The following is a 20,346-nucleotide window of genomic DNA, read 5'->3' on the forward strand; positions in this document are numbered from 1 at the left end:
ATCTGTATTATTTCTTTCTTCAAATCTTGGGCTTAGTTTGCTCTTTTTCTATTTGCTTGAAGTGTAACATTAAGTTCTTAATTTGCAAACTTTTTTTCTTTTTTGATGTAAGCATTTATTGCTAAAAACTTTCCTCTTAGAACTGCTTATGCTGCATCTCATAAGTTTTGGTATATTGTGTTTCCATTTTCATTTGCTTAAGGTATTTCTAATTTCCCTTTTAAGTTCTTCATTGACCCATTAGTTGTTCAGGAGCATGTTCAGTTTTCATGTACCTGTGAATTTTCCAAAATCTATTTTGTTATTGATTTCTAGGCCAAAAAATTAAGAAGAAAGAATATTTACAAATTCTTTTTATGAGGCCAGCATTGATACCAAACCAGAGAAGGACATCACAAGAAAGGAAAATTACAGGCCAATATCCTCAGAGAACATAGTTGCAAAAATCTTCAACAGCAAACAGAATTAAATAACACGTTAAAGGTTAACACATTAAACATTAAAAGGTTAATTTACCACAATTAAGTAGAATTTATTTCTGGAATGCAAGGATGGTTCAACATATGCAAATCAATAAATGTTATGCACCATATTAACAAAATAAAGGACAAAATCATATGACAAAAATCATATGATCATCTCACTAGAGCAGAAAAAGCATTTGAAAAAACTCAGTGTAATCTCATGATACAAACTCTTAATAAATTAGGTATACAACTTTATGAGCTATTACCTCATACCTGTTAGAATGGCTATTATCAAAAAGACAAGAAAGGCCGGGCACGATGGCTCATACCTGTAATCCCAGCACTTTGGGGAGCCAAGGCAGATGGATAATGAGGTCAGGAGATCAAGACCATCCTGACTAACATGGTGAAACCCTGCCTCTATTAAAAATACAAAAAAATTAACTGGGAGAGGTGGCACATGCCTGTAGTCCCAGCTACTTGGGAAGTTGAGGCAGGAGAATCACTTCAATCCAGGAGGCAGAGGTTACAGTGAGCCAAGATCACGCCACTGCACTCCAGCCTAGGCGACAGAGCAAGACTCCATCTCAAAAAAAAAGACAAAAAAGTGTTGGCAAGGACATGGAGAAAAGGGAATCCTTCTACATGTTGGTGGGAATGTAAGTTATACAGTAATTACGAAAATCAGTTCAGAGATGCCTCAAAAAACTAAAAATAGAACTAACATATGATTTAGCAATCCTACTTCTGGGTATTTACCTGAAATATTTGAAATCAGTATGTTGAAGACATGTCTGCACTCCTATGCTCATTGCAGCACTATTCACAATAGCCAAGTTATGGAATGAACCTAAGTGTCCATCAAGAGGTGAATGGATTTTTTAAAATGTGGTAGATACACACAATGGAATGCTATTCAACCTTTAAAAAGGAAGAAATTCTGTCATTTGAAATAACAGGGATAGAAAACATTATGCTAAGTGAAGTAAGCCAAACACAGAAAGATAAATGTCACATGTGCTCACTTAAATGTGGAATTTAAAACAGTTGAACTATAGAAGGTAGTAGGATGGTAGTTATCAGAGCCTGGGGTATGTGGGCAATAGGAAGATAATAGTCAAAGGGCACAAAGCCTCAGTTAGACAGGAAAAATACATTTGATTTTTGTGTATACAAACAATTGTACAGCATAGGAAACATAACCCATAATTAAGTTCTGTACATTTTAATATCACTAAGAAAGTATATTTCTAATGTTTTTATCACAAAAATGTCAAATATTTGAATTGATGGCTATGTTAACTAGCTTAATTTAATCTTTTCACATTGTATTAAAAGATAATAACACCACTTTTTCTCCCATAACTATATATAACCATAATCTGTCAATTAAAAATTGAAATTAAAAAAGTGAACACTTTTCTAACCACAGTGGAAGTAAATTAAAGGTTAGTATTGCAAAAGTATCTGGAATATCCCCCCAAATATTTGGATTTAACTAATCCATTTAAAAATAATCCATGGATCAGGAGGAAATCAAAAGAGAACTAAATCAAAATGAAAATTCAGCCTACCAAAATGTGTGGGATGCAGCTAAAGCAGTATGCAGAGGAAAATAAATAGTCCTACAGGCTTATATTAGAAAAAAAGAAAGGTTTTATATATACTACAGTTTCTAACATAAGAAATAAGAAAAAATAAGAGCAAATTAAACTATTAAAGCAGAAAAAAGGAAACAATAAAGGTAAGAGTATAAATAAATAGAAAACAGAAATACAATATAAAAATCAAGGAAACCAAAAGTTTACTATTTGATAAAATCAATAAGCTTCTTGACAGAAAAATCAGAAAAAAGAGAGAAGATACAAACTATCAATAAGAATGAGAGATGTGACATCACTACAGACTCTACAGATATTAAAAGGAAGATAAGAAAATATTATAGATAACATTATGCCAATAAATCCAACAACTTAGATTTCTTGAATGATACAAGCTATCAAAGCTTACCCAAAAAGAAATCAAGAGCCATAAAAACGAATAAAGTTTGGATACATGCCACAATGTGGATAAACTTGAAAACTTTGCTTAATAAGCCAGACACAAAAGGACAAATATTGCATGGTTCCATTATATGAGGTACCTAGAATAGGAAAATTTATACAGAGGAATAGAGGTCACTAGGGGCTAGGAGGAGGGAGATATTGTTTAATGAATACAGAATTTCTGTTTGGAATAATTTTTTTTAAGTTCTGGGAATAGTGGTAATGGTTACAGAACACTGTGAATGTACTTAATATTACTGAATTATACATTTAAAATGGTAAATTTTATGTTAAGAATATCTTGTAACAATAAAAAAAAAATCTGAATAGGCCTGTATCTATTTAAAAACAAAATTTGCAAGTAAAAATATGCCCTGAAAGAAAACTCCAGCTCCACATACTTTCCTAGTGAATTCTACCATACATTTTAGGGAATAAATAATACCAGCTCTACACAAACTCTTCCAGGAAATCAAAGAGGATGGAATACTAACTCATTCTATGGAGCCAGCATTACCCTGATACCAAAATCAGAAAAAGACAAGAAAATTAAGCTACAAGCAAATACCTGTCATGAGCATAGATGCAAAAATTCTTAATGAAACTTAACAAGCTGAATCTAACAAGAAATAAAAGTGAAAGTACTTCATTATCAAGTAGGGTTTAACCCAGAAATGCAAGGTTGGTTTAACATTTGAAAATCAATTGATGTGGCCAGGGACAGCAGCTCAAGCCTATAATTCCAGCACTTTGGGAGGCTGAGGTGGTAGGATCAGTTGAGTCTAGGAGTTTGAGACCAACCTTGGCAACATAGCAACACCTGTCTCTACCAAAAAAAAAAAAAAAAAAAAAATTGGCTGGGTGTGGAGGTTTGTGCCTGTAGTCCCAGCTACTCAGGATGCTGAGGTGAAATGATGGCTTGAACCTGGGAGGTCAAGGCTACAGTGAGCCATGATCACAGCACTGCACTCCAGTGCTGTGACAGGTCTGCACTCTGTGAGTCAGACCCTGTCAAAAGAAAGAAAGAAATAAAAGAAAGAAAAGAAAAAAGAAAAGAAAAGAAAAGAAAGAAAGAAAGAAAGAAAGAAAGAAAGAAAGAAAGAAAGAAAGAGAAAGAAAGAAAGAAAGAAAGAGAGAGAGGGAGGGAAGAAGGAAGGAAGGAAGGAAAGAAAAGAAAGAAGGAAGGAAGGAAAGGAAGAAAGGAAGGAAGGGAGAAAAATAATAGAAGAATTAATCATATTAGCAAACTACAAAAGAAAAATCACTTGGCCATCTCCATAGATGTAGGAAAAGTATTTAACAAAATCTGACATTAATTTCTGATAAAAACTCTCAGCAAACTAGAACATCAAACTTCATGGTGAAAACAGACAGTTCAAAACAACAAGAAGATAGCACTGCACACCTAGAAGAGTGGCACAGATCCAGGGCACTGACATCACGAAACACTGTTGAGGATGCAGAGCAAGAGGAACTCGCTCACTGCTGGTGGAAATGCAAAATGGTACAGCCATCTTGGAAGGTAATTTGGCAGTTTCTTACAAACTAACCACATTCTTACTATACAGTTCAGAAATTTCACTTCTTGGTAGGTACTCAGATGAGGTGAAAATACTTACGTTGATACAAAAACCTGTGCACACATTCATAGCAGCTTTATTCATAATTCCCAAGTTAGAAGTAACCAAGATGTCCTTCGGTAGGTGAATGGACAAATAAATAAACTGTGGTACATTATACAATGGAATATTATTCAGCACTAAAAAAAACGAGTTATGAAGCTATGAGAACGTCTTTTTTTTTTTTTTTTTTTTTTTGACAGGGTTTCACTCTCACCCCACTGGAGTGCAGTGGTGCAATCATGGCTCATTGCAGCCTTGAATTCCTAAGCTCAAGTAATCCTCCCACCTCGGCCTCCTGAGTAGTTGCAACTACAGACATGGGCCACCATGCCCAGCTAATTTTTATTTATTTATTTATTTATTTAGAAATGGGGTCTTGCTATGTTGCCTGGCCTGGTCTCAAACTCCTGGTCTCATGTGACTCTCCTGCCTCAACCTCCTGTGTAGCTGGGATTACAGATGCAGGCCACCACGCCTGACTGAAAGAAACTTAGATGCATATTACGAAGTGAAAGAAGACAATCTGGAAAAGCTACACACTGTATGATTCTAAATATATGACATTCTGGAAAAGGCAAAACTATGGAGACAGTAAAAAAGATCAGTGGTTGCCAGCAGTTTAGGGAGAGAGGGATGAATATGAGAAAAGAGGACTTTTAGGATGGTGAAACTATTCTGTATGATTTTATAATGATAGATACATGTCGTCATACACATGTCCAAGTCCACAGAATGTACAGGGGTGAACCCTAATGTAAACTATGGACTTTCAGTGATAATGATGTGTCAAGGTGTAGGTTCATGGATTGTGACAAATGTACCACTCCAGCGGGGGCTGTTGATAATGGAGGAGACTATGTGTGGTGTGGGGGCAGGGATATGGGTAGTCTCTATATTTTCTGCTCAATTTTGTCTGTGAACCAAAAACTTCCTAAAAAGTGAAGTTTATTTTTTATAAAAAGGAAAAGCAGCCACCATGTTTCAGTACATTGTGTTGTATCAAATAAATTTACCACTCCCTCACAAGATTTCTTTTATGACTTTGTACCTCTAATGAAAATGATCTTTTGAATTAAAAAAAAACCTGAATGCTTTTCTTCTAAGATTAGAAGCACACTAGGATGTCTGCTTCTCTGCTTCTATTCAGCCTTGTCCTGGAAGTTCTAGACCATTAAATAAAGCAAGAAAAAGATAGACTGGAAAAAGGAAGAAAAGTTGTATCCAAATGGAAATAAAGAAGAAAAACTGTCTTCATTTGCAGACCTGATCATCTATGTAGAAAACCTGATAAAACCTACAAAATAAACTACTAGAACTAAGAAGTAAGTATAGCAAGGTTGTAAGATATAAGATTAGCACACAGCAGAAACTCAAGTGCGTTTCTATATATTAGCAATTAATAATTAGAAATTAAAATTTTTTAAAACAATACCATTTACAATAACATGAAAAATATAAAATACTTAGGGGAAAATCTAACCAAAGGTGCATAAGACCTTTCCACTAGAAACTATAAAACAATGCAGAAAGAAATCAAAGAAGATCTAAATCAATGGAAAGACATGCCATATTCATGAATCAGAAGACTCAATATTATTGAGATGATACTTCTCCCCAAGCTGACATACACATTTAGCATGAAAACAATCAAAATCCCAGCAGACTGTTTTGTAGAAATTGATAATCTATTTCTGAAATTTATATGGAAATACAAAGGATCTAGTATAGCCAAAAATACTTTGGAAAAAAAGAACAAATGTGAGGACTTTCCCTACCCAATTTTAAAACTTACTATACAGCTCCAGTAATTAAGCAGTTTGGTTCCTGGTGTGAAGATAAACAAGCAGGTTAATGGCAGAGGGTAGAGTCCAGACATAAATTCACACCTATAAGGGCAACTGATTTTTGACAAAGGTGCCAAGGCTATTCAAAGGGAAAAAGATAGCTTTTTCAACAAACATCATAGAAACAGTGTATATACACGTGTGAACAAATAATGAACCTTGATTGTTGGTTCATATTGGATCATAGATCTAAATATAAAATCACAAATCTTCTAGATGAAGAAAACATAGAGAAAATTTTTGTGAGCTTGAGTCAGGCAAAGGATTTCTCAGCTATGGCATCGAAAGCACAATTCAGATAAGAAAAAAGCTGGTAGTTTGCACTGTGTTAATGTTAAAACTTTTAAACTTTTCTGTTTGTTTTTTTTTTTTTTTTTGAAGAAAAGTTAAGAATTTTTCTTCAAAAGATGTTGTTGAAAGAATAGACAAGGCCCAGACTTGGAAAAAGTATTTGCAAATTCATATCTGATAAAGGCTTGGATCCGGAATATATAAAGCAGTTTCAAAATGTGATAATAATCAACCCACCCATGTTATTTATTTATTTATTTATTTATTTATTTATTTATTTATTTGACACTGGGTCTTGCTCTGTCACTCAGGCTGGGGTGCAGTAGTGCAATCTCAGCTCACTGCAGCCTGGACCTCTCAGGCTCAAGGGATCCACCCACCTCAGCCTCTGGAGTAGCTGGGACCACAGGCATGCACCACGACACCTGGCTAATTTTTTATTTTTAGTATAGATGGGGTCACACTCTGTTGCTCAGGCTGTGTGTCCAGCTCCTGGGCCCAAACGATCCTCCCACCTTGACCTTCCAAAGTGCTGGGATTACAGGCCTGAGCCACTGTGCCCGGCCCATATATATATATACACACACACACATATATATATATATATATATATTTTTTTTTTTTAATGGGCAAAGGCTTTAAACAGACCACCAAAGAAAATATTCAGGCCAGGTGCTGTGGCTCATGCCTGTAATCCCAACACTTTGGGAAGCAGAGGTGGGCACATCACTTGAGCCCAGGAGTTTGATCCAGCTTGGCCAACATGGTAAAACCCAATCTCTACTACTAAAAATATAAAAATTAGCCAGGCGTGGTGGTGCGTGCCTGTAGTCTCAGCTACTCAGAGGTACTGAGGCACAAGAATTGCTTGAATCCAGGAGGCAGAGGTTGCAGAAAAAGAAAAAGAAAGAAAGAAACAAAACATACAGATAGTAAATAAGCACATAAAAATATGTTCAATATCATTCATCATTAGGAAAATGCAAGTTAAAAATCCCTATTAGATACCACTACCCACTTTTTAGAACGATTAAAATTAAATAGTCTGATGACTCAAAATGTAAGTGAAGATAGCAGCAACTGGAAATCTCAAAAGCTTCTGGCAGGAGTGTAAAATGATGCAACCACATTGGGGAACTGTTGGCAGTGTGGGAGGTGTCTTCTGACTTGATTCCCAGTGACCCCAGCACCTAGTATTCATGGCTTTGTGTAACCCCTCTCCTTGAGTAACTTTCTCCTCACCAATATAATACAACAACATTGAAGGGATGGCACTTCCATGTCTAGGTTACAAAAGACTGTGACTTCTATCTTGTTAACAGACTCTCTCCTCCTAGCTTTCATGAAGCAAGTCACCGTACTGGAGAGGCCTACATGGGAAGGAACTGAGAGATGTCTACAGCCAACAGACGGAAAGAACTGGGGCTCTCAGCCGAACAATCCTCAAGGAACTCGATCCTGCCGACAACCACATGAGTGACTTTGAAAGTAGATCTCTGTTCAGTTGAGTCTTCAGATCAAACCTCAGGACTGCCTAATGCCTTGATGGTACTCAGCTAAACTATGCCTGGATTCCTGACCCACAGAAATTCTGAGATAATGCATGTGTGTTATTTTAAGCTGGGGAGTTTTGGGGATAATTGGTTATGTAGCATTAGATAATTAATATAGGCAATTTTTTAAAAAGTTAAACACACACTTATCATATGCTATAACCATTGTACTCTTGGTATTTACCCAAGAGAAATGAAAACATATGCCCACCCAAGCTCTTGTGAACAAATGTTCATGGCAGCTTTATGTGTAAATAGTCTAAAACTGGAAACAGCTCAAATGCCAATCAACAAGTGAATGGATTAAACAAATAGTGGTATACACAATATATAATGAAATATCACGTAGGAATAAAAAGGAATGAAATGTTGATATGTAGAGCATGGATAATTTCAAACTCATTAGGCAGAGTGAAAGAAGTCAAATAATACAGAGTACATAGTGTATGATTTCATTTATATAAAGTCTAGAAAACGCAAACTAATCTACAATGAAAGAAAGCAAATCAGTGGTTATTTGAGGATAGGATGATGGGGGGTTGGGGTGGGGAAGAGGATGTGACAGGAATTATGAAAACACATAAGAAAACTTTGGGGGATGATGAATATGCTTACACTGATTATAGGGATGGTTTTATTGGAATATATATATACATATATATACACACATATATATAATATGTCAAAACTTAGCAAAGTGTACACTTTAAATGTGGGGAGTAACATATCAGTATACTTCAGTGAGGCTGAAAAGGGGAGTATTGTTGTAGAAAGGGACATTTAGAAAACAAAAATGATTTTGGAATTTTAAAATCCAAAAGCAGAAATGAAAAATTTAGTAGAAACCTAGAAAATAGAGGAAATTGCCGAGTAACAAAAATGATTACAACAAAGAAATGGAAAATACAAGCTAAAAAGCAAGAAAATTAGACTAAACAGGAAATGCATCTTAAATAATAGGGCTTTCAAAAATAGAGAAAAAAATGGAAGGGAGCAATTCATCAAAGAAACAATTCAGGAAAAATTTCCTGGATCCCAAGGACATCAATTTCTAGGCTGAGAGGTTCACCAAGTGCTCAGTACAATGAATGAAAACAAAGCCACACAAAACACATTCACACGAAGTTTCAAAACATTGGGAACAAAGAGAAGGTACTAATGCTCTTTGAAAGAAAGAACAAGTCGCATACAAAGGTCTAGAATTAGTTCTGCATTAGGCTTCTCTACAGCAATGCTGAACACTAAATGATAATAGAGCAAGGCCTTCAACATTCTTATTGAAAATTATTTCCAACTTAGAATTCTATATACTCAGTCAAAGTACTAACGTGCTCTTGGGCTAGAATAAAGACTACTGGGAATTTTCAGAATGCAATGTCTCAACTTTTACAAATTGTTCCTGCTTTTCTTTTTTTTTTTCCTCAGGAAGGAGATTTTTTTCTGTTGAGGAATTTGGAGAAGGATTTGTGATAGGTACATAGTAAAATGAAACAAATGGGATAAATGTTGACTCCAGTGAAAACAAAAATTGTATAAGAAAGTAAAGGAAATTAGAATGCATATAGCTACAACCTCAAATACTATGTCCATGGGCATAATAAAATAAATGCTAAATATTGATTTGCCTTAAAATTATGCAATTCTATTAGAGAAATGGGAGGGAAAAAGAAATACATTTAAGGGTATGGGAGTAGAGTAGAAAGCCAAACCCTTATTGTCCATTGCCTGAAGTAAGCATACTATATTTAAAACTAAAAATATTAATAAACAGGAATTTAAACCTGCTATTTAGAAATTTGGAGGCAAATACAAGAAAACTAAAAACATTGAAAGTCATGGCTTCCAGGGAGTGGAAGGAGAACTGCTAATATCACTGTTGGATTTATAGAACTGGGCCGGGCACGGTGGCTCAAGCCTGTAATCCCAGCACTCTGGGAGGCCGAGGCGGGCAGATCACGAGGTCAGGAGATCGAGACCATCCTGGCTAACACGGTGAAACCCTGTCTCTACTAAAAAAATACAAAAAACTAGCCGGGCGAGGTGGCGGGCGCCTGTAGTCCCAGCTACTCGGGAGGCTGAGGCAGGAGAATGGCGTAAACCCGGGAGGCGGAGCTTGCAGTGAGCTGAGATCTGGCCACTGCACACCAGCCTGGGCGACAGCGCGAGACTCTGTCTCAAAAAAAAAAAAAAAAAAAAAAAAAAAGATTTATAGAACTGTTTAATTTGTAAAACTATATAAATGTACAACTTTATTAAAATTAAAATAATAGAGACATGATAGAACAAAGTTTTCCAGAAATGAAGAAAGATAATTATCTCTAGACTAAAAGACCCTCCAAGTTCCAAATAGAATGAAGAACAAAAGACTTATGCCCTGATACAGACTCAATATACTTTAGAAGGTTGAACATAAAGAGAAATTCCTAAAAGCTTCCAGGAAACAAGAAAAGTCATTCTCAAAAGACCAAAAATAATATTCAGACATCTTGTCAGGAACATTGAATACTAAGAAGAAAAAAATTCTGGGAAAGATGATTTAAAACCCCAAATTCTATACCCAGAAAATTGTTAAGCATGTGAGCAAGAGTTTTAGTTTTACAAGTACTCAGAGAATTTGCCTCCAAAGCACCCTTTCCTTTCTGTTACTGCAAAATATAGTCCAGCAAAATGCTTCAAGAAACAGTATGATTAAGAGGTTTGGTAATTCTGAGGATCTGACATAAGCACAAGTAATGCAAACTTAAAATCCCAGGAAAAACAAAAAGCTACTTAGGAGATTTATATCTGTGTCTAAATATAAAGGAAATAAAGATGTGATGTGAATTTAATAATTAACCTTTCATGTCACTTACGGTTAATGATACTGGATCTAGAGAAAAATAAATAAAATCCTAACATACTGATTGACTTTGAAGGAACAATATTTACAAAGTCATAATAATGTACACAGTGTTTATTGTTTCTTTAGATTTTTAGAATCAACCAGTGGACAAAGCATGAAAGCCTTATGTTTATAACATAGTATATAAAATGATCAACTCCAACAGTATAAAAGTTAAGGTTTGGCTAAGAGAAACTGATCTATTGTCTGAAAACAATAGAACAAGAAATGATAGATAAGAGATTGCAAGTTAGAAAGGCAAACAACAGAAAACTAAAAATAACAATGTAACTGTGAAAATTTAGGGGAGGGTGTAGTGTAAGTCAGCTAAAGCCTTGTGTTTCATGGCAAGGAGTCAATAGAGCCTGAGTTGAATATCAACATAGAGATGTAAGGATGCCATGTAGAATGAGGATGCTAGCCACTAGGAAAACAAAATGCAGAAATGCTGAAAGGTGGTGGCCTCTGGGACTATGGGTAGGACAAAGGAATGCAGTGGATGATTTTTGCTTTAGTAATATGCCCTTCTCAACCATGCATATTCTGAGAAACATTTTTTAATGCCTTAAATGAATAAACTAAAATGTTGAATTGTGAATACATTTATGTTCTGAAAACCAGATATGAAAACATGCTGATAGTGAAAAGCAATTTTTTAGGCAATCAAGACAAGAAGGTAGTCAGCATCTGTCATGCATTTGTCATCAGGTTCCAGAATGGTGGCCTTGCCAAAGGGTGGGAATAGTCCCTTCCTCATTAGTACTTCCAGCCCCAAAATTCAGCCCCAAAATTAAAGATAAGCTTACAGTGGATGTGAAGTATTAGTTTGATGGCACTGTGTGTGTGTATGTGTGTGTTATTAGTTTGATGGCAGTGTGTGTGTGTGAAGTATGTCTGATGGCAGTGTGTGTGTGTGTGTGTGTGCAGGAAAATTACAGGAAAAAAATGAAGCATCTGAATTTTGAATCAAAATTGCCAAGTTGTTTTTGTAAAGTGTGATTCAGAAGACCTAAAAAATATCAAGTAAAAGAGAAGTTCCATTATTATGACCTTTAGCGATACAGCCAACTGGCAGGTGTGAGCCTCCATTCTGACGAAATTCTACAGAAGCCTCTGGTCAATAGAGGCCCTGGTGAGCTGTGCTGGGCTTATGAGAGAGTCATGTGATGGGGCCCAGTTTCATTCAAGAGACTTAGCACCCTTTTTGTTTCTCCTTTACATAACCAGTTTGCCACCGCTGGGTGCCAACAGACAGACCCTCTGTTGAGTTGTCCACCTGCTTTCCACCTGGCAGGTGCCAATAGCCTCTTGTTCTCCCAGTTTTCCCTGCCCTCCCCTTGTGGGATAAGGATACTATTTTGTATTACTTCTTATGAACATTGTGAGCAAGACGTTCCATGGACCACCCAAGCAGTACAGACCACAGGCAGTGTCCCAAGGACCCCAAAGCAGCAAGGACGTTGGTGCAAACACCCGGAGTGAGCCTACCCCATGCCCTCACACCCAGGGCGAGCCTACCCCACGCCCTCACACCCAGGGCGAGCCTACCCCACGCCTTCACACCCAGGGTGAGCCTATCCCATGCCTTCACACCAGGGTGAGCCTATCCCATGCCTTCACACCCAGGGCAAGCCTACCCTATGCTTTCAAACCCAGGGCGAGCCTATCCCATGCCTTCACACCCAGGGTGAGCCTACCCCATGCCTTCATACAAGCTGCCCTGGCAGCCATGTTGCAAGAACAACGAGGGCAGCCTGGGGAGCCCCCCAAACTTCAGCATCAGTGAGTGCTCTGACCTCACTGATGACAAGATCCCATAGGTCACTTACACAAGTCACACAGAAAATATTCTCCTGTGACCAAAAATGCAAGCCATCTGACAAACACTTTCAGGCTATTTTCAGTATCATTATCTTCTCCACCAACACTGACAAATTTACCATGGTTGTGGTTTTCTTCGTTTTAACGACAGTTTGGTTGTGTTTTTCTTTGAGGATGGGGGCTGGTGGCTCTGCCGGCATCTGTTGGAAGGCCCCGCGGGAAGTGGATTTATGCTGTGGTCACTGTGCCTTGCTGCATTGTTTAAAATGAGACTTCATGGGACACACACAGTGAAGATGAGAGAGCAGAACCATGGCATGTGAGGGATGATTAGGGCCAGGATGGGCCATTAAGGCCTGGTCTAAAAGGTGTCCAGACACCTACTGACATGGCATGTCCTAACTGCTCCCCAGACACCGGGATTAATCCACTGTGTCGGTTTGGTTCGTGTCCCTAATGTCTGCCAGCAGGAAGCCTCTTCTTGCCTGATGGAGCTGGGGGAGGGGAGGATGTCAAGGTGGATGCTCTCGGCTAGAAAAGCTCTCCAATGACGGGCTACAGCTAAAGTCTGTGACATTTCAATAGCTCTTTGTCTTTCAATGTGCTCATCTGGGGACAGACCATTACCTGCTTTTCTGCCCTGATCCATTATTTTTCTCTGGACCAAATCACAAAATAATACAGAACAGAAAGAATTCTGGGTTCGAGATGGCAGGTACAGCCTACTCTCTGTCAACCTGACAAAGTGTTGATGAGTCAAAACTTCTGGGTAGCACACAACACTGCTGTGTATGGCTGATGAAAATGTCCAGCTTGTAAACAATTAGGAAAGAGTTCAACAAAATACTCATGGGTACAATTTAACCCATGACTCAGGCAGACTCCTTCCAATCTTGACATTGATAGTCTGAACATTGTCATTCTTCTATAGATCTTCAGAAAGGCTGGTAAATATTGAACCTCTGTTAACAGGTTGTTGGCTAAGCCAGCTTTGCAGGCCCTTAACCTCACCCTTTCTCCCTTTATCTCCATCACCTAGTGTTTGAACCTAGAAGACAGGGTTGTCGACATCTTCTCCACCGTGCCGGAGCCCTCACTGCAAAGAGCGGTGGGTGTCCCCGTGGCCTCCTGCCTGGGGTCTGAGCTGCTGCATGAGCCATTTCTCACCTCTGAAGTGTATCTCACTGTGGGCACTGGGAGCAGCAAATGGTTGTTCTATTCTTACCTGCTCGATCCACACAAAGCTGGGAAGGTTCATGGGTGCCTAATCTCATAGGACAGACATGAGAACACTGTGAATTCACAATGAGTCTCATACAGGGATTTCACTGTTCTTCCAGAGAGAACAAGTATCTTACTGACCACCAGAAAACATTTTTGGGGGAGGTGGAAAATAAGTAGAAAATGGAGAAAAGGTAAAATAGAAAATTCAAGAAGGACAAATAAGATGTTAAAGAAAATGATGAAGTAGAATGAATGAGAATTGTTTGGAGGGGGTGCCTCTGGCTTGGATGACTGTCCATTTTGCTGAGGTGTGTGGGGTTGACCATGGGAGCAGGGAAGAAGGCTGAGCAGGGAGGACCAAGCATACCTAACTAATGGTTTGGTTGACATGATATTCCTGCTGGGCCCTCATCGGTCCTGGGGCGTGGCTCCTTCTCACCTCTGCTCTTCCCATCTTGGAGCCGAGTGAGGCTGGGACGAGAAGGGAGATGGGCCAGCAGAAGGGCTTTTCCCCCGTTCCCCCAAACCCTTCCTGAAATACCAGCTGGCAAAACTTCTCGAATGTGCAGTTTCTGAGCTATCACAGTTTCCATGAGTATCAGATATTCCATTTAGTTCTTGATCTCTCTCGGCTCTGTCTCTTTTGTCACTTTTATTTATTTTTCTTATGTTTTAATCTTCCTAGATGCCTAACAGACTGTATTTGAGATCAGTAGGATACTTTTAATGGTTTAAGTTGCCATGATTCCAGGCCCCAACAGAAAATGTTCTGTATTTTTTCAACCAAAACCTGCACCTGCCACTTCTTTTTAAAATATTGGGGATGCATTTCTCTAGCCAGTTCCAGCTTGAGCATTTGACCCTCCTGCCCACCCAGAGTTGCTGTATCTAGCAAATAATAATACAGGACAGACACTCAGGTAAATTTGAATTTCAGATAAATAAAAAATAATTTTAAGAGTGTAAGCGTATCCCAACTTTTGAGTGAGGTATGCTTAAACCAAAAGCGTTTTCTTTGTTTATCTGAAATTCAGATTTAACTGGGCATCTAGTGTTTATCTGGCAATCACATCAGCTGATTCCTCAACCATTCTTTGGAAACATTTAATCGCAAGTTCTTACACAACAGACACATTTAATCATACTTACTGCCTAGCAAGCATAATTTTTTTTTTTTTTTTTTTTGAGACAGAGTCTCACTCTGTCGCCTAGGCTGGCATGCAGTGGTGCGATCTCTGCTCACTGCAAGCTCCCCCTCCCAGGTTCATGCCATTCCCCTGCCTCCGCCTCCCGAGCAGCTGGGACTACAGGCGCCCCACACCACGCCCGGCTAATTTTTTGTATTTTTAGTAGAGACTGGATTTCCCCGTGTTAGCCAGGATGGTCTTGATCTCCTGACCTCATGATCTGCCCGCCTCGGCCTCCCAAAGTGCTGGGATTATGGGCATGAGCCACCGCGCCCAGCCCGTATTCTTTGTTCATGGTGTCTCTACCTGGATGCATGCAGGATGTCTCTGACAGTGAGCTCCAAAGGAAGTCCCTCTGAGTGGCTTAGAGGGCTGCACTCATAGTAGGGGCTGACGGCACAGATTGCTTTAGGAAGGTGGTGAGTGGGAGGTGGTGGGCGGGGGAACAAGACTTACCAGTTTACCAGAGGTAGGGATCAGGGTGGGATCCGGAGGGAATAGGATTTGGTGCTGTTTTCACTGAATTCTGGAATTGTGGTCTGGCCCTAGGAATCACCTGAGAGGTCAGCCCCTGGAGGGGAAAGGCAGCCCCTCCTCAAGGTCTGCGACAGGTGCCCTCCTATGCTTCCCAACCCCTCCCGGTGTGGGCTGTTCCCCAGCTCACAGGCAGCACACGCAGGTGGAAACAGCTTTACCTGTCAGCTCACCCTCTCGGTCCAATTCTACTTTTCCGACCAGGAAAGCAGCTGAGCAGGGTGGAGGAAGCCTTGCTGAAGTCATAGTGTTCGGGCCAGGCCTTCGCATTGCTCACCTTTCTCCACTGGACCCTGCTTGTTCTTTTCAGCCTGTGAGAAGGCCACACACAGTTGTTACTTTTTCAAGTCAAAAAGGACATGTGTCCCAAAGATGTGATCAGAGATGTCATTAAGTGTGGGTGTGTCTGGGGCGGGGTGAGGCCCGGGAGGCAGAGTGGTGCGGCTCTCAGGTCATGGACATGGAATTCCTGACTCTGCCTGCTCCCGGCGGCCTGCTGGCCTGTCAAGGGGAGAGCGCAGTGAGTGACAAGAGGATTTATTTCCGCCAGCCAGAGAATGGCTCATAATTTACAGCCCGCTGAGCCAGCCTCTACTATGGCATTAGAGCCTTCCTTTTGTAGACAGTAATAAATTGTCTTATCACCGGTGCTGACATAACATGCTCCTTTTTAAGTGCGCCATAATTTTTATTTTTAAGAGAATGTTCATATTTGATGGCAGAGCTCATGGGCATCTGAATACTTCTCTGGAGAGAAGTCTTTTTTTTTTTCTTTTTGAAAGAAGATATAATTCAGCTCCCAAATGCCACTAGCAGGGATAGGCTTGACTTCTAAAGAGACATTAGGGGCAGAATTTGGGGACATTGTAGACCCTTCATAGACAGTGACTTGTCCTTCACCAGCAGGCATCAAAAGAATCAAAGCCCCTGGAGAATGTACGTCCTTCAACTGTCCGCCTTGCTGCCTTTGCACGATGGTGGCCAGGGAGCTGGTGCCCAGGCAGCTGGTGTGGCCTTGGGCTTTTCCATCCCAAAGGACGGGCTTCCCCGCCACCTGGGGGGACTCACTCCCTTGAGCTCCCCCTGGCAGGAGGGGCCTGGGGGTGTGACAGGCAGGGAGTAAAGAAGTCTGAAGCCTGCCTGGGGGTTCTCAGCTTTGGATCACGGAGCTAGCGAGTCCGGGCACTGTGTCTCCTTCCTTCTGCGTCCTCCAGGGGGCAACAGTGCAGCCTGCTGATCCCCAGGGAGCTGTTCTCCCCAGAGCGCAGTCCTGGAAGGGGATGCTACAGATGGTCCCTGGTCACCAGGGAGTCCTCAGGCCTGTCTCCTGTTTCTACTGACCCGTGGGGATGAGCCAGCTGGGGCATCCTTCTCCCCTCCCATCAAGGCTCTTGTGCCCAAGGATGCCCTCACTGTTTGACAGGAAGAGATGGGGCCGGGTTGCTGCCCAGCCTCCTCCCTCTGCCTTTGCCTTGTGCCTTCACAGCCACCCATTACAGAACCCTAACTGTTCACCTGACAAGACCTTAGGCAAGGCCCTGGCTCCCTTGGAGGATCAGGGCTTTCCTGTCTATAAAATAGTAGACAGGGGCTTTAGGAGCTCAGACACAAATGGATGCAAAAGCCTAACAGAGGGTTCAGGAGAGGTAAGTTTTTGTCTCTTCCTCTGCTCTTTCTTCCTTCACTGCCTGTTTCCCTCCTTTCATCAGGCACGTACAGGAAGGAGCTGAAGTCCCCAGGCTGTGCAGTCCTTCTAGGTCTGGGTTGTGGAGGGAGACGAGAGGCTGGCCTGGGGGGTCTCTGCTGGGGGAGATACAAGGCTGGCCTGTGGGGCTGGCCAGCCTGGGGCATGTCTGTGTTAACACAGATACACCCACACAGACACTTCCAGAACCAGGCATGTTTACAAGTAGCAATCAGATATTGCTAAACCTCTGGCCTTATGAAAACAGCTCTCACATAATGCTGTCTGAGTGCCAGGCACAAGTCAAAGCACTGTACACTAATTCATTTAAGGCGGACACAAATATGCCCATTTTATGCTCAGCTGGGAAAACTGAGGCCCAGAGAGATCAATGGACTCATCAGAGGTCAGGTAGCTGAGAGGTGCAGAGCTGGGATGAGAACTCAGGTAGTCAGCACTGGAGTCTCTGCCCTAACCACAGTGCTCCTCTGTCTCTTCTCTCCCTGCCTGGACAATCCCACTTCACTTTGACCATCCCCTGCCTATTCCCAGGGACAGGACTTGAGTGTCACTTCCCCTCATGCTGCCTTGTGGCCCTGCCATGCACCGTGGCAAGTCTTCTGTTATCTTCTACCTGAGAGGCCATGACTAAGAAGGTTCCAGACTTCCCGTCTATCAAAGGTAAGGACTAAATTAGATTTTCTTCTTGACAGTGGTGATCACCTGTGACCTGTGCCTGATACATGCTCAGGAGGGAGTATACTGTTCCATTTTGCCAATTTCTAATGAAAGATTACTTTTACAGGATGGAGGGAGAAAGGGCTCAGAAGGAAAAAGAAAAAGAATAAGGGAATTGGCCCCAGTCCAGATGAAAAGAGCCAGATGCAAAATCATTTGGGCCACATATGTGTTGTTTGCTTATCAAATTTTCAACCTTTGAAAAATAACAATATGGGAATCAGTAGCATTGCTGGAGTTCCTGTGGGTGGCAGGAGTTGGACACTGTGGCAGGTGACCCCGCAAAGGGTAAAGACAGAACCTGCAGAGGGTGAAGGGTTTCCCAAGTCTCACTCCTGGAGCGAGGAGAACAGGCATGGGCAGCCTGTTGGGTCCCATGTCATGCAGCTATGTTCTCTGCTGCTGGTGAGTTTGGCATCAAAAGAAAACATAGCAGGAATGATTTTGCCTGGGTTGGGGATTTGGGGGAGTTTAGACTATAAATAGTGAGGAGGATATAAAAAGCCTTAAGAGGATTTTTGGAAGCCCTAAATCCACCACGTAGACCCAAGCAAGTTAACAGGAACCACTTAGGTTTTAGTGAGGTCTAAATGTAACTCAGCATAGCGCCCTCCCCTCCACTGTTGCCTTCCAACTGTCATGGTTCACGTGTCCGCTGTCACCACAACCCTTGCCAGCATCTGCCAAACCAAGGACACGTGTGTCAGGAGGTCTGCTGCCAGCATGCCAGCTGCCAGGTGCTGCCTAGCCTTGAGTTACCGCCTGGCTGACTCCCTAAGGGAAGGCATCATTGGCAGCCTCTTCTACAGCAGAGAAAACGGAAGCATAGGAGGTTAGGTGCCCGGCCCAAGGTCACACAGCCAGCAAGTGGTGAGCTGGATTCCACACTCAGCTGAGGCCCACTCAAAAGGCGATCCTGAGGAAATTATGCTAGAATCAGCAGAAAATTACCTGTGTGTGTGGGAAGGTATCTGCTTGCCTCTGTGCCTTGCTTCTTGGACACCTGTGGTCCCAGCCTTCTCTTTTCTATGGGCCCTTATTTCATTTAATACATGGACTATCATAAAACCCCTTTGCCCTCCTGTAGCCCCAGCTCAGGAAGCCTGAAGCCCACCCTGGTCACCGAGGTGCTCAAAATCGATGGAGATCCAGAGTTGAAACCTCCCTGCCCTTGGTCCTCTATCCTCAAGGTCTGCTGCCGACTCCTAGATACCTACAAACAGGTCTTCTATTCTTGACTCTTTTAGGAACATCACTGTGGCTAATAGTGAGGGAAAGATAACCTGGAGGGAGTGACATTTAGGATGACAGCCGACCATCCCATTTATAGGAAAAATCCAGGGCTCTAATACATATTTTAAAAATCACTGGACTGGCGGCATAGCCCTGCCACCCAGCATTGTATTAGCCAACTACTTCCCAAGGCTCTGGGAGAGGCTGCGGTGGGAACATTCCAGATCAGAGGTTCTGCCTTGTTTAAATAGGGGTGGAGCGAGATTGCCAGATCTGAGGCTTCATCTTGCCAGTGAGAAATGGGGGTGCAGGGAGCAGCCACTGAGGCCTCACCATGAGTCACACACAAGGCTGGCAATGAGGCCAGAAATCACACTTGGGCCCCCAAACATAAGGTCCTACAGCCAGGGAGAGGCATTCTGCCTGGAGACTGAGAAGAATCCAGTCAGGAAGACATGGTGGAAGTCAAGGTGCCCGGGCCTGAAGGGCCAGTCTGTCTGGGAGCAGCCACTGGCCCTATGGTGGGACAGGAAGAGCAAGAAAAACAGTGCTAGCTTGCTAAAGGCCGTGCCCCTGAGTTTGATCTCCACCCTGCTGGCTGAGAAGACTCACTGATGGTCTAAGTTGTCTCATGGGAGTGCCTGGGAACCAAAACTCTGGAGACAGCAGGGAGGGTGATGAGGGGCAGCAGCTGGAGCCAGAGAGACCACCTGGGAAGTTAACACCACAGACAGCGCGATATGGTCCTCGGCTAGGGCGGGACGCCTGGGGACATGTGAGGGAACTGGTGAGAGGTGGGAGTCGGGCCGACTGGGTCAGGGCATGAAGGCCACAGCACGCCGTTGAGGCCAGGGTCTGGTCCGGGTGGGGGTGAGGAGGTTAGAACAGGCTGCTCTGGATTTCAGAGGCCAGAGAGAGCAGAGATATTAAGTAAGGAGGTGACGATGTGGCAACCAAGATTCCTGGCCTCCTGAAGACAGTGTGGGGCTGCGGGTACAGGTCTGAAGGCCTTCAAGGCCAGGCGGGTTGGAGCTGTGGGAATGCCCCTCCTCCGCTTTCCACCCTTCTTGGGATGGAGTGCAAATTCTTGCCAAGGCTGACGAAGCTGTCACAGCCCGGCCTCTGGCCGTGCCTCTTGTCCCCTCTCCCACTACCCTCTCACTGCCAATGCCCTTGCCGCCCTGCCTTCCCTCTAGTTCCTCCACCACACCAGGCCTCTTCC

General features: G+C 42.0%; 1 long non-coding RNA gene across 2 annotated transcripts in view; it reads right to left on the reverse strand.

Moving 5' to 3' along the window:
* LOC105499243 (uncharacterized) overlaps positions 1-20,346 on the reverse strand; it is a 39,399-nt gene that overhangs the window by 16,025 nt on the left and 3,028 nt on the right. The window contains exons 2-3 of one of the 2 annotated variants that reach the window (XR_011626054.1): positions 15,631-15,780; positions 15,392-15,506 (exon numbers count right to left, since the gene is read on the reverse strand). This is a non-coding gene — a long non-coding RNA (uncharacterized lncRNA). Of the gene's footprint in view, positions 1-15,197; positions 15,507-15,630; positions 15,781-20,346 lie in introns of those variants that run through there. The other variant, XR_011626053.1, reaches the window with a different exon arrangement.

Source organism: Macaca nemestrina, chromosome 7 (genome assembly GCF_043159975.1).
Source record: "Macaca nemestrina isolate mMacNem1 chromosome 7, mMacNem.hap1, whole genome shotgun sequence".
Taxonomy (NCBI): Eukaryota; Metazoa; Chordata; class Mammalia; order Primates; family Cercopithecidae; genus Macaca; species Macaca nemestrina.